General features: G+C 45.1%; 1 protein-coding gene across 4 annotated transcripts in view; it reads left to right on the top strand.

Moving 5' to 3' along the window:
• Nucleotides 1-858: 858 nt before the first annotated feature.
• The window catches only part of MEF2A (myocyte enhancer factor 2A), a 125,507-nt gene continuing 110,790 nt past the window's right edge, over nt 859-15,575 (top strand). For 2 of the 4 annotated variants that reach the window (XM_040969200.1, XM_040969199.1), the window contains exon 1: nt 860-937. The gene's annotated coding sequence lies outside the window, so the exon portion shown is untranslated. Of the gene's footprint in view, nt 938-1,263; nt 1,394-15,575 lie in introns of those variants that run through there. The other 2 variants (XM_040969198.1, XM_040969201.1) reach the window with 2 other exon arrangements.

A 15,575-nucleotide genomic window follows, 5' to 3' on the forward strand; every position in this document is an offset into this window, starting at 1 on the left:
CTCCCCAGCACATGGCTTTGTCGTCCTTGAGAGGAAGCCTGTGAGCCTCCAGCTTCCTTTGTCACTTCCCAGTTCCTCTCACAGCTGCTCACCCGCACGGAGCACTTTGTTTTACAACGTTGTGGGGATGGGCTTTTCATCTTCACAGGCAAATAACCACGTGGTTTTGTGGCCACCCCATAGGTACTTCTGGGTGCAGGTGTAGGCAGTGTGCGCCTGAGGGGGAGACCGACTCCCTAAAGAGTGCTCTGCACCAGATCAGTGGCACTCTCCCCCCACCAGCGTTTTCAAGCAGCTAGGTGACCAGTTCCAGTCCTCCTGGCTCTCTGTGACCCTGACCAGGTCCTGTCAATGCTCAGCCTCCCTTCCCTCATCCGTCAAGTGGGAATAGAAACATTCTATTCGTGGATGCTGAAGGATGGCAGGAGGCACCATTCAAAAGGTTTCTGAAACGGTTCAGCGCTGCAGGTGGCACTAGCTACCATCGTCAGGACGGGCCGAAAAAGACCCTCTTGGCAAGGCAGGGCCCGGGGGTCGGGGGCCCAGGGTGCGGGCTCAGCGCGAGCGAGCTCAGGTGCGGCTCGGGCCCGGGGGAGGACGTGGACGCGGCCGGCCAAGTGCGCCCCGAGGGCGCGGCTCCAGCCGTCCTCGAGGACGCCGACCGAGCGCCCGCCCCGCACGCCCGCCTCCCGCCCCACGGCCGGGCCCGCGCGCGTCACAGCGCCGCTCCGGGCCTCGGCTCCCGCGGGCCGGCCGGGGCTGAGGGGGTGGCGGGGTGTCGGGGGAGCGCGACGCCGCCCGGGACGCCCCGCCCTGGGAGGCGCCCCGTGCCGCGTCAAGTGACCAGTCTCCCTTCCAGAACACGGGGCTTCGGAGGGAAGGCGAACTCCAGCCCGCAGCCCGGCGCCAAGCCGCCGTCATCTCCTTCCTGTGCCGGGTGAGCCGTCTCCTCAGCCACCCGGAAAACATAGTCCGCCCCTCCCGTCCTTGCGCCAGAGCGCTCGCCTTCCAAGCAGTCCCTCCCTGGGCCCGAACCTTTGTCTTCCCCGCAGCAGATCCTGAAGGACCCGCCAGGAGGCTAAGTCAGCCCCGACAGACTACCCTACGCCACAGGCAAAAAGACAGTCCCGGGCCAGGGAGCGCAGGGCCGGGCTGGCGGAGGGACACCGCAGGGCGGGGGCGCAGTGCGCACGCGCGCCCGGGAACGAGTTCCGGTCTGGCCGAGGCCTGGCTCCTAAAAATAGCCCCGGTGTGGGGATCCGTGCGCGGATGTCCCGGCGAGTCCCGGGCTGAGGGAGGCGGCTCCGGGCGGCTCCGGGCGGCGCGCAGCGGAGCGCGGCTGGCGGACCCGGGCTGCGGCGGCCGTGCGCCCGCCGGCTGCGCCGGAGACACGGTGAGGGCCGCGGCGCCGTCCGTGCCGGAGGGGGGCGGCGTCTCCGTGAGGGGAGCCGGGGAGGACTGAGATGGATGGTGGCGGTGGCGGTGGCGGGGAGCGGGGACGACGCGGCTGAAGAGGGGCGTCTGCGGGACCCCGGGCACCCGCGGGGACCTGGGCGCGAGCCGGGCTGGCCGGGCCGGGGTGGGCACCGAGGGACGCTGAGGGGCGCGGCGCCCCGGGGTGGGGGCGGGGTGCCCCGAGGGCGGGCCCCGGGGGTCTGCCGGGCGCAGGGGCGGCTCGGCCGCGCGGGGTCGTCGCCGCCGCCGCCCCCTCTTCCTCCTGCCCGCCGGGCCCGGGCGCCGCGTCTTCGGGGCACGGGGCACCAGGGGCGGCGGTGGACGTCGCCGCCTTCAAAGTTGACGGAGTTCCCCGGCGGCGTGTGCGGGGCGGAACGCGCGCAGGCCCCGTGCTCCCCCCAACCCGGCGCCTGGTCCTGCGAGGCCGGGGGTCTCCCCCAAGGGGATTGCGGGGTGGGGTTGGGGTGCGGTGGCGGCCTGCCGGTGTCGGACCTGAAGTTCCCGCATTTGTGCTTCGGTCCCAACTCTGCACAGCTGTGCCTGTCAGCGCGGGGTGGACGGTGCAGGGCGAGGGCGCGGGGCCCGAGCGGCGTGGGGGCGCCGCCCGCTGTCGGGCCAGGTGTGGGGTGGGACAGACTTGGCCTTTGGGTCGCAGTTCATCTTTGGTTTTGGAAGGGTTAAGCTCGGTGAGACCGCGCGAACAAGTTTGAGGACGATGAACATTGGTGAATTGGAAAGTAACATGATTATTACTTTTATTATTTTACCGTGGAAGGGGGACTGCAGCATTGTCGCTCAGACCCGAAGTGGATTGCTGGGCTGTGAAGCCAGCCTGCTGTCAGGGTCTCGTGGGGAACCATGTGTAAAGTGATCGGAATCCGGCGTTAACCCGCGTGTTTACAGTGGGACGGGGACTCCAGTAACGGTGCTGTGACAAAGGCCTGCTGCGATGTGTTAACAGTAATGCATGTATTTTTAAACCGAGCCGGTCTAACATTTTCCCAGTGTCTTGTACCGTCTATTACTATGTGCGGGGAAGGCTCTCCAAAGCTGTAATTAGGTGTACATTACACAAGAGTACTTTCCCTTTAAGAATCCAGCTGTGGTGTTTTGGCAACTGCTAAGTACTCCAGTTGTCAGTTTTAAAATCTCTGTTACCTTGGCAGTACTTGAGCAGCCTGTGGAAAAGGTAAACAGCATTAGGGTTCCCCCTCCCACACACAAATGACAATTCTTTTTAATATCCGTGCAAGAAGTGAAGGGTAAAAATAGCGATATTGTACTAATGTAGCTTTTCATATATTTAAAACGTTTGTTTTTGGATATTTGAGGAGCACTCAGCCTTTGTTCTTTTTTCTCCTCCTGTAAATGACCACTTTTGGGGTTGGAGGCAAAGGTGTTTTTGCTAAAGTGGGTACAGATTTAAATTGCAGTTTATATTAAGTAAAATATTTACGTAAGTGTAATGCTGTTGTTGCAAACAGTGGGATCAAGATTGACTGAAAGAAGATGACCCCATGACAGTGGAGTCACCCTAATTTTCGTTGTCAGTGATCTTGTTGCAGAGCTGTGGGGAAGGGGTTGTGTGGGAGCCCCCCCCCGGGGGGGGGCGGCACCAAATGACTGGACGTCCCTAGGTCCCCAGGCTCCAGAATCTGGAACAAGGCTGTTGGAAGAGGCTTCTGTTTCAGTCTGTTTACTACTCAGTGAATGGCAAGTCAGGTAATAGTTGTACCCACAGTGATTTGCTTGTCTTTCATTCCTAATGTGGTTATGTTTTTTCTTATTGGAACAAAGGTGTTTAAGGCATAGCTAATCCATCATTTAAAAAAAAATAAATTATTGGGAGGTGTTTGGAAGAAGGAAAACTGCTCATTGAGGCCCAAAAAATAATTACAGTGTTGCCATTTGAATTATGGTTGGAGAATAATTTCTTTTTGTATTCTTAGAGTTTTTATGTTTCCATTAATAGGCAGGAATGGCCAAAACTTAACTTTAGTAAAGTGTTGTTTCAAATGACAATTTATCCTTTCAAGTCGATTTCATTACATCTTTGTATTTTCTATTCAGTATGGGTTAATATTAATTAACATTCAAGCATTAGGAATGTCATCCTTTTTTTTTTTTACTGTCTAAAAGCAAAGTTGAATTATATATTGAGGGTGGCTAAATAATTGTGGAAATATTTATCAGGACATGCTTTTGAAATTTGTAATAGTCCAGTGAAACAATGGGGTTATGTCTGATTTAGGAGGAGGAAGTCACAAGCAGGTTGATTATTGGAAAATAGAAAATTTTGTCAGTTTTGGAAAGCCATAAAACCTCCCTTTCCAAGGAATTTAATGAAACGTGCAATGATGATGGTCTGATTTTAAAGTCCTGATTTGTTTTGAAACATACAGTCTTGCATGTGCATGGTACAGAATCTAGCTAAAATAGCTCAAGTTTTTGTTTATGAGTGATTGGGCAATGAGAATATGCTTTGTATGCTGTAGGTCGTCATGATTACTTTTTTCTAAATTAAAAAAAAATCTGTGAACAGTCCTGGTAAGTTGAAGAACGGATGCCTTATCTCTTAATGCTGAAGTAACAAAAAAAGTGTAAATATGGAAATTAAATCAGTCTTTCAGCTAGCTAACCTCTTATAAGAGAATGTTTTGATCTGTCATATTGATTTGCAAGCCCTCATATGGCTAATTGCCTTTGTGGTCAGATCTTGACTCAGATCCCATCTCCAGAAATTGACAAAGAGATGGGAAATCTGTAGAATAGGAAGGAATTGGAGTACGTGCTTCATGGAGTTGCTAAGGCTTGAGAAGCAATGACTGTGAAGCTCACTGAGCTGGACAGACGTGCCAGGTCTGTGTGCTGCCGGGCTCCCTCTGTGCTTTCCTGCCCAGTGCATGCTCAGGGCTTCTCACCAGAAGAACTCTACAGTGCTGTAGGAATGGCAGGATGACAAAACGCTCAACTGTTTTGACTTAATTATCAGATTATTCATAAATTGTTTTGTTGACTATTCTGCAATAGATTTTTAATCTACAGTCTTAGTGTATTTCCTAGTCTTTGTGTTCACCTCCATTGTTGTGTGTGTTTAAGGAATTATTTTATTTGAAAGGCAGAGTTAGAGACAGAAGAGACAGAAATTTTCTGGTTCACTTCCCAGATGGCCTCAGTGGCTGAGGCTGGACCGGGCTGAAGCTGCGAGTTCTGGGTCTTCCCCATGGGTGTAGGGGCCCAGGGACCTGGCTCATTTTCCAGTGCTTTCTGAGGTATTTTAGTAGAGAGTTGGGTCGGGAGTGAGCAGCTGGGACTTGAGCCAGTGTCCATATAGAATTGCTGCTGTTGCAGGTGGAAGCTTTTCCCATGGTGCCTCACCACCAGTCCCCTAAAAAGCAGTTCTTAAAAGATTTTACGGGCCAGGCACAATAGCATAGTGGTTAAAGTCCTCACCTTGAATGCACCAGGATCCCATATGGATGCCAGTTCTAATCCCAGAAGCCCTGCTTCCCATTCAACTCCTGCTTGTGGCCTGGGAAAGCACTCCAGGACGGCCCAAAGCTTTGGGACCCTACACCTGAGTGGGAGACTTGGAGGAAGTTCCTGGCTCCTGGCTCCTGGCTCTGGCCTGGCCCAACTCCAGCATTGAGACCATTTGGGGAGTGAGCCAGTGGATGGAAGAGCTTTTTTTTTCCCTCTTCCTTCCTCTCTTTGACACTACCTTTCAAATAAATAAAATGCATTTAAAAAAAGATATTTATTTTTGTGTAAGACTTGAAATCGATGTGTAGTTTTTTTCATAGTACATACTTTTCACAAACTTTTCAAAGTATTCTTGTATTTGAATGTTGGTTTATAACAGCAGGTGATTTACTTCACCCATGGAACTGATGATGTTGAAAGCCAGAGGAATTGTTAATGTAAGTGGAAAATAGATGTTAATTAACCAGACTTCTAACAAATATCAACCATGGGACTTGGAAAAAAAAAGAAACATATTTATTTATTTGTTTTCCAAATCAGAGTGATAGAGACAGAGAAAAGATCTTCCACCCCCTGGTTTACTGCCTGAATGGCTTCAACAGCCCGAGCTGGTCCAGGCTGTAGCCAGGACTCTTAAACGCAGTTCTCCCACGTGTGTGACACGGGCCCAGGCGCTTGGCCCATGGTTTGCTGCCTTTCCAGGCATGTTTGCAGTTAGCTGGATTAGAAGTGGAGAACTGCAGCTGTAGCTGGGGGTAGGACATACTTGTGATAATAAGTGGTAGCTTAACATGTTGTGCCACAATCATGACATCTTATGGTTGTCTTAAAGTTATTTATTTTTTGCAGAAAAACTTTACTTTGTGGGATTTTTCTGGTTAAATCATTATTCATAAAGTTATGTCTTTGAAGAATTGTTTCCAGTATTGGATGGTAATTTACACTATGTGAGCTCATCCTTTGCACTTGGTCGTGTTTGTGACCAGCAGTTTGCACATGCCTTGTGGTATAGTTTTTGGGTCTTGGAGTAAAGGACTGCTTCCTGTTTGATCTGTCTGGTAAGATAATTTGTCACTTTGGGAACTGGTAAAACAAGATATTTTTACATTAAGAAATACTGTACTGTACTTGTCTTATCTCTCATCCTTATTCCTAGTTCCATTTTTTACATAGACATTGAAATTACATTTCTTGAAAAAGCTACTTTGAATGCACTAAGATGAGGAGAGGTGGTGATGTGAATGGTAAGAAACGGATTAGCCTCTAAATCAGAATGCCTAACGTCTTTACTTAACACTTATTCTGTGTTCTTTGGCAAGTTCCAGCTTTATTGAGGCTTAGTGTATAGGATAGTGATCAAAGCCTTATTCTGTAGAGTTGTTGAGAGGATTAAATGAACTGTATGGTGAAGTACAGTGCCTGGTACCCAGCATGCCATAGCTGCTCCTCTTGGTATTACAGTGCCTACTGCTGGTGCTGTTGTGTTTCATTTCTTTGTAGAAACATATGAACTTTACCCTCAACAGGTTCACAGTCTAGTACTCCTCAGTTTGTGTGCCCTCGTCGAGGCCAGCTGTGGCTATTCCCTAAATATGTATTTTCATGTTATTTCATTTTTAAATAGTTCATTTGTTTATTTGAAAGGCAGAGTGACAGGAGGAGAGGGAAAGATCTTCCATCTGCTCATTTCATTCCTCAGAGGTTCGTAGTGACTGGGACTCTAGACCAAAGCCAGGTATCGGCCACTGCATCCTGTTCTCTTACATGGCTGGGGACACCTGCGCGCCTGAGCCATCACATGCCGGCTCCGGGCATGTTAGCAGGAAGCTGCATCGGAAGAGGGACTGGTTGTGGGTACGGCGTACTGGCTGCCCTGAGGAGCTCAGCCACTTGCTGCTTCACAATGCTGGCTGATTACCACTTGTAAACTCACTAAGATTTATTTATTTATTTCTTTATCTGAAAGAGAGATGAACAGAGCGACTGAGTGTGCTTCCCCAGGGTCTGCTCCCACAAGGCCCTAATGACCAGGGCTGGTTCAAACCAAAGTCGGGGCTGAACTCCATCTGGGGTTCTCATGTGGGTGCCTGGGACCTTAGCACTTTAACCATCTTCTGCTTTCCCAGACAGCGTTAGCAGAGAGTTGGATCAGAAATAGAGTATCCAGGACTTGAAGCTTCATTCTGACGTGGGATACCGGCTTCCAGAAGTCTCTTGAACATGAGGTACATTTGAAAGACTAGATCTGGATCTCAAATATTATGTTAGCTGTGTGACCAAACTGTAGCCGTCTTTCTTACTCCAGCCTTATTCTCAGTGCCAAGCCCTGTTGTCTGTTGGCCTCCACTGTCTCAGTAATGACAGCTCTCAACCAAAAACTTGGTGAGTTTTCTTTGTAGTCTTGTCCATCCACACCTGCTATTTTACCTTTCTGGTTTATCTTGAGCCATTCTGCTGCTGTTAGTCTTTTACCTCTTTGTTCTAAGCTGTTTTGTTTCTAAGCTATTTTGCAGTGGCCTCCTTGTTTGTTCCATACAAGTTCTTTCTTGGAGATCACTTTAAGAGCCCAGATCAGATCATTTCACTGGCTGCAAGTTGTCTTGTGAGTTTCAGTATCTGCAGGCTCTCCCTTCCGTGTTCTGAAAGGCCCTGATTGGTCTTCCTTCCTCTTACTATTCTTCCCCTCATCTGTTGCTAGGAGTCTCTTAGTACTTTAATGCTGTATGCTTTTCCCTTTTACACTTTCTGTATTCCCTGCTTGGAATGCTGCTGGTCCCTTGGGAATTGTCACAAATCTCATTTCCCCACTGTCCAATTTAGTGTTGAACTCTAACATTTGTTCTCATAGACAGATTATTTCTTTAAAGGAACTTAACTATAATCGATACATACCTGGTTTGTTTAGTAACTGTACTTTTGGGCTTTCTCCATTACCAGAGTGTAGCTCCTTAAAGGTGGGGGCCTTGGATGTCTTGTACATAGCTGGAGCCCCTGGAATTAGCATACTACCTGGTACTTGGAAGACGAAATGTTTGAATATTTGAGTATGTCTTTTTGTTCTTTTTTGGGGTTGGTGATTAGAATATATTTCCTTGCTCATATACTACCTAATGAACTACTTATCCTCTAAGCCTAACTCAACTGTCATTTCCTGTGTGGTACCAATTTTAATATCTAAATAAAGTTTCTTTCATTCCTGTGTGCTCCCAGAGCCCTTGACATACACGCTGTTTGCAGGGTAAACCTTCTGGTAGACCTTTGTTCATTTTGCATGCTCAGTGCCTATCATAGTACCTAGTGAATTCTCAGTATGAGGGAAAATTGTCCTAACCAGCTAAATAACCAGTCACAGATCAGTTTTCCCAAAATAAACTTTAAAGTATTTACCAGGTTATAAATCCTCTCACATATTTTCTGCGCATATGACTGTATTATCTTTAATTCTAAGGACAGGTGTCTGATAGCTGTTGATCCCAGGGGTATCTCTTGAGATTGCATTTGCCTTCATACTTGGCAGTGAGGAGCGCCTTGTCTCAGGACCGTGTGCTTATTCTGTGCTAACCAGTGTTCTGCCTGTTCCCTTTCCCTCTGGTTTATTCAGCCAGCTTCATGTGTTATTCCAGAAAGACTCCCAAGTGAGAAAGAATTGTTGTGCAAGTAGGCATAGGATACCTGAAATACATTACTGGTTCAGCTGTGTCGCTAATGATGGTCAGCGTTAGGAACCTGACCACCATCTGTAATAGTGAAACTCATTCCACATGGGTTGTTCTTTCTGCCCCTAAAGGGGTTTTTGGAGCAAAGTTTTGGCAATTTGGGGACTAATGTTTGTTGTGGTATGAAACATTTTCCTTTATGGTACTAAATGTAATTTGATGAAGTGGATTATGAAGAATAAGGGAGAGAAGAATCTAGGTATAAATATTTTGTTTTCACCCCATCTGCCCTTGCAAATGGCTTCGTTTTCCGGAAGTAAAGTCCTGAAATCCTATTATTGACTAGAAGATGTTTTTAACTTTCACTTTGGGAAAAATTAGAATTTAGAGAAAAGTAGCAAGAATAGTAGAAGAACCTTCCACATACTTGTCACAGAGAGTCACTAATAGTTAAGCTTTATTACATTTGTTTTATCATTCTTTTTGTATTTGCAGAGTGGCTACAAAGTCTGGCCACTGTTTTAAGTTTGAAGCTCCTTGGTTCCATCTTTTGGAGTGTGCTAAAAAGATGCAAATTTATTCAGTTAATTAAAGTTAGGCATGTTACCCAAAATATCATAAATACATTTACAGGGATAATTGGAATCGCTGTACTAATTCACTGTATACATTGCTAACAGGAGAATCACTTAAAAATAATTTATTTACTTATTTATTTATTTTAATCTAATTAATTAATTTGAATGGCATTTACAGAGAGAGGGAGAGATAAATTGGGAGAGGTCTTCCATCCACTGGTTCACTCCCCAAATGGCTACGTAGATCAGAGCTGAACTTGTCCAAAGGCACAGGCCTACAAGTTTGAGCCATCCTTTGCTGCTTTCCCAAGCCGTTAAGCAGGAAGTGGAGCAGCTGGGATATGAACCAGTGTCACTTAGGATGAAGGTGTTACAGACAGCTTAGCTGACTATGCTATAGCCCTGGGCCCTACTCTCTAAACATAATACACCAACACAGTGTCACTGCATCCATTGTCAGGGATCTGCATAGACTCTATCTGCTTGCTTCATTCTACTTTTTTTTTGTCATTTGAGAGTAGATTATACATATGAGGATCTTACATGCTAAATGCTTCAACTTGTTTTGCCCAAACAAGGGCACATTCTTATGTAATCTGTGATATTTGAAAGATTTAATACGCTTAAAATATTTATTTAAAGATAGAGACCTTGCTTAGGTACGTACAGCAGCTGGGCTGGACCAGACCAAAGCTGGAATGCCAAGACTCAGGCTACATCTCTGGTGTGGTTGACTTGGATGCAAGTACTTGAGCCATCACTGCTGCCTTCCAAGCAGCGCTGGGGCTCAGACTGGGACAGTCTGGCAGGGGACGCAGTGTCCCAGGCAGCATCTAAACTGCTGCAGCAGGCTCCCCCTCCCAGGAAAAGTTCATATTGATGGTGCTGTTTACTGTATAGCAGTTCATGTTGAAGTTTCTCAGGTGTGCCAATAATATCCTTAGTCACATTTGTTTTATGAGCAAGCATTATACATTACATTTTATTTGTCAGATCGCTTATGTTCTGTAATCTGATATAATTCTTCAACCATTTTTGGTCTTTCCTGCTACTGATAGTTTTAGAAATAGCAAGCTCTTTGGTAGGGTGTCTGTCAGTTTGAAGTTTTGCTGTTGTTGCTTTGAAATAACATTAAGGTTTGGCATTTTTTAGCGTGGATACCACACAAGTGATGATTGTCCCCAGAGCATCACCTCAGCAGGTAGTATGGTGGCAGTTTGACTGTATTGGTAATGTTTACTCTGATCTCTCAAACTGTGCTTCCAGGTTTTCTGCGTCAGAAGAATTATGATGGTCCTCTTTGTTATTTATTTATCTGTGGGAGATACTTCATAAAAATTTGTCCTCCCCAAAATGTTCACATAATGGCTTTAATATTCATCGATAATTCCTACCTGAATCACTTACTACACAATGGTGGAAAAATGGTGTTTTTCTCTTATAGCTCTTTCTACCTTTATTAGTGTGTGTTGTATTCTGTTTTTATGATGAGAGCTTTGGCTTCTCATGTGCTTATCAGATATCAGTGTGATTTCATGGATTCTTTTTTAATTAAATACTCCTTTATTATTTGTCATTATATACTTTGATGTGGCACAATAACCCAAGTTTGGAGACTGGGAATGCCTTCAACTTAACTCTTTGATTGTTCTCACATGTTTGCTTCGTTTTGGAAGTATTTCCTTGGTTTCTGGGGCATTGAGATTTTCTGGGCTCATCTTATACTTTTGGCTGTTGTCCCAGCATCAGCTGTTAACTCCACGGTTTTTGAAATTGGGCTAAGAGTTTCTGGAAGCTGAGAACTAGGCAGTAAGCCATTGAAACCGGAATTTCATAGTTTCAGAAACATTAGAGTATCAAACTAAGAGGTTTTATGTTTATGCTGATTTCTCTGACAGTAGATTATAATTTTGTTTACACTCCTAAAATTCCTTAAAATTTCCTTTGGACATGTTAGTCGTCTAGGTATCTTTTTAACCTACGTCTTCTGTTTCTTCCTACGATTTTTGGATCTTTTCCAAAATATATATAAGGTTTCTTGGAAGTAAGGAACCCATTTATAATTTTTAGCATACTCTGAATATGTGTCATAATGCCTTGAATGTTTTTTGATGCCATATGTTGTTTATAATATGCAATTGTAATAATGACTCAGTGTTCTGTCTTCTTTTCTCATACCCTAACTAAATATTCTTAGGTTTGTTATATAGCATTTAGGTAATTTTATGGAAATCTTTTTTTTTTGTAAGTGAATTGGTGGCTTTTATGTCCTGTTTCAATAATTTTGCTACTCTAGTAGAAATGATAAACCTAACAAACTTTCAATCTTTAAAAATTCAGTTCCTGAGACTGGCGCAGTGGTGCAAGAGGCTAATCTTCCACCTGCAGCTGCCAACATTGTGTAAGGGTGTTGGCTCTAGTTCTGTCAGCTTTAACGATCCAGCTCCAGATCCTGTGGCCCCGGGAAAGCAGTGGAGGATGGCCCAGGTTCTTGGGACCCTGCACCCACATGGAAGATCTGGTACTGGCCCTTGGTTTTGGATCTGCTCAGCTCTGGCTGTTGCGGCCATTTGGCGAGTGAAGCAGTGGATGGAAGTGCTCTCTGTGTTTTTTTTCTGCTCTCTGTAAAATCTCCCTTTTGAATAAAAATAAATATTAAAAAAGCACTCAGTTCCTGAGATTAAAGTATGTAATCCAAATGAAATGAAATCCATGTAAGAAAAAATGACATATAACCCTATATTTATAGCAGCACAGTTTACAATAGTGAAGACATGGAAACAACCCAGATGCCCATCAACAAATGATTGGGCAAAGAAACCAGTACATCTACTCTATGGAATACTACTCAACCATAAAAAAGAGTGGAATCCTACCATTTGCAACAAAGTGGTTCCAAATGGAGACCATGGTATTTAGTGAAATAGGCCTGTCCCAAAAGGACAGATATCATATGGTCTACCTGTTGTAAACAGTCTTTATGAAAAGAACAAAATAAAAAGATACAACTAATCAAGTGTATACATATATTTTCACAGATGAACTGCATAACTCTGACTAGTATACTGGGAAATAAAGATGCATTGTGGTATACATCTCTCTACTCCTAAAGAAAGCAAGACTTCCAGTGAAACATTTAAATACGCCTTTACAGTATGAAACTAGATTTTCTGCCTTTGCCTATACCTACCTGGCCGTGATACATTTAAATATCAGAAAGTTAGACTTGTCACTGTTACTAAGGACTACTGTGATAATTGGGAGAAGTGGTGGGAGGATGGAGAGGAAGGAACACCTACACCTACAAAACTGTGTTGTGGAAAATGATAAAAAGGAAAAAAAAATTAACCAGTTTTGCATTAAGTGGCCCAATCTGGCATTGATGTTCTGTGTTTGTTTTTTTTTTTTTTTTTTTTGATTTCCTGGCATCACTTCATAAAATTAGGTAACTAGATCCTTTTAATTTTTGTGTTTCAGGCAGTATCCTTATTTAATGTTAACTGTTAACGAAAGTAAAATTGTTAGAAAGTACAGTGTATTTCAATGGTCATATTCAGATTACTTGTAACCATTACAATACAGTTTGATTTTCATTGCCTTATTTATTCATAGTGCCAGATGCTGAGGAATACCATTGAATAAGGTTGGACTTGAATCCTGTGGGGATATGAACATACCGGTGTTTGTAATTCACTTTTCATATGTGTTTGATTTTGATGTAGTGTCATAGGAGCGCCTTGGAGGGGACAGTTAACTCAGTTTCAGGGAGACCAGGACATTCACGACCAGAAGGAAATGACTTCTGGGTTGAAGCCTGAAGAGTGAATAAACTGAGGACGGAGGATAGACAAGAGATGAACTTGAGGCTTTGGAGAAGCTCGAGTGCTGACTCACAAAGCACAGGCGAGGGAGGCACCAGTGGGAAGCCGAAGGGTGAGAAGAGAGACCAGTTCATGACGAGACTTTAGGCATGCTAGTTAATTTATGTTAAGCAGTTTATACTAGGGACTTTTTAAGCATCTGAAACCCAGAAAAAATTAATTAAAAAGATAGTGCCAGTTTCACGATGTTTTGTTATCTGAAGAGAGTTCAGACAGGCAGCCAGGAAAATGATGGATGAGGGCAGTGTTACTGCAGATTATTTGAAAGTGGTCAGATGGCTGGCTTGTGATAGTGGGAAGAGGTTTAAGAAAGGTAGGTATATGGGCCCGGAGGCGTGGCCTAGCAGCTAAGTCCTTGCCTTGAATGCCCCGGGATCCCATAGGGGCGCTGGTTCTAATCCCAGCAGCTCCACTTCCCATCCAGCTCCCTGCTTGTGGCCTGGGAAAGCAGTCGAGGATAGCCCAAAGCTTTGGGACCCTGCACCTGCGTAGGAGACCCTGAAGAAGCTCCTGGATCCTGGCTTCGGATTGGCCATTGCGCTCACTTGGGGAGTGAATCATCGGACCAAAGATCTTCCTCTCTGTCTCTCCTCCTCTCTGTATGTCTGACTTTCCAATAAATAAATAAATCTTTAAAAAAAAAAAAGGTAGATATAGAAGGTAGCTTGTTGGGCTTGGCACCGTACCCTGGGGGCTAAAGTCATCACTTTAGACACCCCCAAGATTCCATATGGGCACCAGTTATGTCCTGGCTGCTTCAGTTCCCTTCCAGCTTCCTGCCTGTGGGCTGGGAAAGTATTAGAGGATGGCCCAAGCCGTGATGCCCTGCACCCATGTGGGAGACCCAGAACAAGCTCCTGGCTCCTGGCTTCAGCTCAGCTCAGCTCAGCTCAGCTCAGCTCAGCTCAGCTCAGCTCTGGCCAGTTGCAGCTACTTGAGGAGTGAACCAGTGGATGGAAAACCTTTGTCTCTCTCTTTGCTTCTCTCTGTGTTTCTGACTTTCCAGTAAAAATAAGTAAGTCTAAATAAAAAAAATAGTAAAGGTAATTTGTCAGGTCAAAGAGCAGTAATGATTAGAAGTTAATGGAAAGGTTTATGGCTTAGGGAAATGGAGGAATGGATGGGTTGTTGACTGAGATAGGAAGCACAAAAGGAGAACCTGTTTTGAGAGAGAACGTTAAGTGTGAGAGAGCACCCTTGAGTGATAGAGATAGTGGGGTGGCCGGATCACTAACAGAAGTGAACATATTCCAGGTAATGGCATGCTCAGAGTTTCGGCCACGCGGGTCTGTGAGAGGAGTGGGCATGAATGAAAAGCTCCGGGACCTGAAAGGAGCAGCCCGTAAAAATCCTAGGGCATGCCCGCCCGAAGTTAGAGACCCTGCTGGGGATGACCTCATGGTTTTCAAGTGTTTTATTTGGAAAAAAGAAGTGGAAAATGTTAAATACTATATTCTTTTTTTTTTAAGATTTATTTTTTATTACAAAGTCAGATATACAGAGAGGAGGAGAGACAGAGAGGAAGATCTTCCGTCCGAATATTCACTCCCCAAGTGAGCGCAATGGCCGGTGCTACGCCGATCCGAAGCCAGGAGCCTCTTCAGGGTCTCCCACGCGGGTGCAGGGTCCCAAGGCTTTGGGCTGTCCTCGACTGCTTTCCCAGGCCACAGGCAGGAGCTGGAAGGGAAGTGGAGCTGCCGGGATTAGAACCGGTGCCCATAAATACTATATTCTTAACATGAATGTCTTCAGTAAACAGACAAAAAAAGCCAGATTGCCACAAAAACAAAATAATTTTTTTTCTAAAGAAAGCAGAAAGCTATTTAATTATCCCAAGTATTAACAGTGCTCAGTAGCAACTAAATTGTCCAGCTATTTAAAAATCCTCTGGGCAGCAAGCAGTCAGGACTTACACAATGTGTCAGGCATATAGAACATTAGAGTGAATAACAGTGAGTATTGGGAGTGTGAATACAGTGAACATCTTTTATCCTTTTTTTTTTTTTTTGCAGAAGTAATTTCAAATTTGATTTTACCTATTTTTTTAAATGATGTGCTTTTGTCTCTTTGCCTGCCAGCTGCCTTTCAAATAAATGAATGGGCCTGATGTGGTAGCCTAGTGGCTAAAGTCCTTGGCTTGCATGCCCTGGGATCCCCCATATAGACTCTGATTCATGTCCCTGCTGCTCCACTTCCCCTCCAGCTCCCTGCTTGTGGCCTGGGAAGGCAGTCGAGTATGGCCCAAAGCCTTGGGACCCTGCAGCCACGTGGGAGACCTGGAAGAAGCTCCTGACTTTAAATCAAATAAATGAATAAACCTTTTTCAAAAATTTTTTCAATAAAGGGCAACATTAACATTTTAAATTGTACAATAATACTAGATCGGGAAAAGTTGCAAAAAATGATTTAAACTCTGCATGTTCTCTTTCCTCAGCTGCTGCTAATGGTGGGTAGCTTGTAAATCATAATGTGAATTTCAAAATGAGTAAAGCAATATTATGCCTATTAACTAAAAATCAAAT

The sequence above is a fragment of the Ochotona curzoniae genome, unplaced genomic scaffold (assembly GCF_017591425.1).
Source record: "Ochotona curzoniae isolate NIBS_2020 unplaced genomic scaffold, NIBS_Ocur_1.0 scaffold_4701, whole genome shotgun sequence".
Taxonomy (NCBI): domain Eukaryota; kingdom Metazoa; phylum Chordata; class Mammalia; order Lagomorpha; family Ochotonidae; genus Ochotona; species Ochotona curzoniae.